Source organism: Botryllus schlosseri, chromosome 9 (assembly GCF_051294905.1).
Source record: "Botryllus schlosseri isolate E-star chromosome 9, Bs_hap1, whole genome shotgun sequence".
Classification (NCBI taxonomy): domain Eukaryota; kingdom Metazoa; phylum Chordata; class Ascidiacea; order Stolidobranchia; family Styelidae; genus Botryllus; species Botryllus schlosseri.
The window spans coordinates 14,601,633-14,604,351 of NC_137244.1; the positions used below are offsets into that span (position 1 = coordinate 14,601,633).

Below are 2,719 nucleotides of genomic sequence, written 5' to 3' on the forward strand. Positions count from 1 at the left end.
AGGCCAGACCGGACAATCGATTCGGCGTCTGAGTATTGCCACGTTTATATTGAGCAGAGTTTAGAACGGGTTTCTATATTTGCTACCGATATTACTTCATCAACAAGTTATACAGCAGCAGCCAACACCCAAATTCCACGGACTTGTTCATTGTTCTGTTTCAATAAACATATAAAATCAGGATTAACCCTGTACGCCTGCTAGAATTTTTACATCAGACAACGATATCAATTTATTGATTGGTTGAATAAGCTTCATTTGCTGACTATCTAAACGTAGTGTATTTCGCTCTTGGTGTCGTGTGATTACTGGTCAACAGCAGAGAGTCACTAAATATTCGAGCAAACTTTTGTAACAAAGCAACTAAAATCTTTGAGATTGTTAACGTGGATGCTCGTTTAGTGTTGATTCGTTTATGCTGCCAGTAGGCCTACCATGCATATATTGGCCCGCAGTCGAAATGCAATAAATTTCAATCAAAGATGGTATAATGAAGTGGAAATTGTAATATATGAAAAAGGTTCACAGTGCAGAACCTGTCAAGGTTCGTTTGTGAACGTGAACCTCTAAATTACTAAGGTTCACACACAGAACGCGAACGTGAACCTCACGTTCACACCATCCCTAGCTTCTACCGTTAAATGTGACGTCGATTTGGTTGAAATTCCATGATATTAGCTTGTATAGCAGCATCCTAAAATTGAAAAAATAACCATAAGGCATACGGTAAACGTTTAGTTGACAATTTGGATTGGATTCGAAAGGCCCACGACATCCGAAATGTGTACTGATGTTGTAGCCTTGACTTCCTTTATGCTTGTAAATAAGCGAGTTAAAGTACAATTTTGTAACTATCCTACGCATAGTATATTACTCACCAACAACATTTGATTTCACATTCACAGAGTAAGAGTCTGCTACTAATAGCAATCAGTCCTTGAATCTAACAAAAAGCAGATTTGTGCATATGCACAGATCGTGTGTATGTCATATCATGAGTCAAGAAGTGCATATATTATGATTTGTTTATATTGATCGAAAGGACAGTTTGATAAACTTTGGCACTGAGGCTATGTTTGCCTCTTCATATTGGTCAAAACATTGAAGACCCAGCTAATCCGTGCATTGTTGCACACCGAGTTGACCGCAGTAGTGCGCATTGCTACTCAAGCAATAGATGTCAATTTCTACTCAATGACAAGCATATAGAAGTGGCTACGTCAAATCCATGTCAAGCTGCTTCAAATTAAAATAAATATATGAACAGAACTCAGAGAAGTAGTTTCAAAAGAAGTAGTCTGGTTGATGGGTCACATACTCTTACCAGATAGTCTGAGTTGGCCACTGCAAAATATGTTCAATGAGGTAAGCGTGTTCCTAGTCAAGTCTCTCATATTCATAGTGATAGCAATATAGCATCGTCATATTTTCACCCATGTCATAATATCATTAACATTTACTGGCCCCAATTTACGGGGATCGAAAGCTTTCACCAAATGTCCATTGCTCACCTCAGATACCATTGCTTCATATGCTTCAGCCCTTTGCTGTTTGTATGTTACACTTGTTTTCTCATGAGGAGAAATCGATAATTTCATTAGCTTCAAGAGCCCCAAATTTGCGATCTTTGCCCATGCAAGTCTGAAGTAGAATAGATAATATGTTTACCTTCCTACCATAACATAACATAATATAAAATGTGTATATAGCTCAGTGATAATGACAGGGTGATAGGCCTATAAACATAGCTCTGCATAGTCAGTGGTAGGCTACCCTTTACACTTAAACAGGTCGTGATGTGCTTTGGTAATCAATATAACGACAATCGAGTCGATTTTTTTTTCAATGCACTTACAAACGATGTCGCTCAAACCCAAATTACCGTAGTTTATAATCATAGCTAATGCTGGACCTGTCAACAGTATCTCCATTAGAGACATTGAGCTACTGTGTCTTGGAGATTGGTATCGGAACTGGTGATACAACAATTTATGTGAATTCAATCTATCGTCACTACCGGTACGTTTAAAATTCCAACATGCTACATATAATTCTGTTCAGTACAGCTGCGACACTGAGTAACAGGAATCGGATCTGTACTGGAAACGCAACGGAACAAATGTTCTTTACTACAATAGTACAGATACGAAATGTAACTCACCATCCAGATATTTTCAATCTCGAAAGAGGCTTTCTTCACAGATTCACGACGACTAATACGGTCAGTCGATAGCCAGTCTGGTCTCATAAGCGCGGAAATACGGCATATAACGAAACATTTTACATAGCTGTAGCCAAACATAGCAGCAGCTGTTCTGGTGACGACGGTTTGTATATTCCATTATGATGTGACAATTGACTCACTGATGTAATAACTATATTGAAGTTAAGGATCTCCGGAATATTTGTATGTATACTATAATTGATTTATCGGAAATATGCTTCAAAAAGTCTTGCAGTACTAGATTTATCTTCATAGATCGAACCATTGATACGATCCGAAAGCTGAATGCGAATTGTCGGTTAGGCTTAGTGTGCAATTAATAAAGCTACCAAATAGTGAATAACACATCAATATAGATATGAAAATAACCAGGAAACTTTGCCCAATTTAGTCCCTCTTTCGCCCAATTCAATGATTGTTCCGTGACGTAACCTGGTGTTCCATTCTAATTTGAATTCTTGCTACGCCCATATTGCGTACTGCTCATATAAGTTT

General features: G+C 38.0%; 1 long non-coding RNA gene across 1 annotated transcript; it reads right to left on the bottom strand.

Annotated features, from left to right (window-relative positions):
* Positions 1–627: 627 nt before the first annotated feature.
* Positions 628–2,430, bottom strand: LOC145445758 (uncharacterized). Its single transcript, XR_013917110.1, has 3 exons — positions 2,162–2,430; positions 1,512–1,641; positions 628–694 (listed from the first exon to the last, which is right to left on the bottom strand). It is a non-coding gene; the product is annotated as an uncharacterized LOC145445758 (long non-coding RNA).
* Positions 2,431–2,719: the final 289 nt, after the last annotated feature.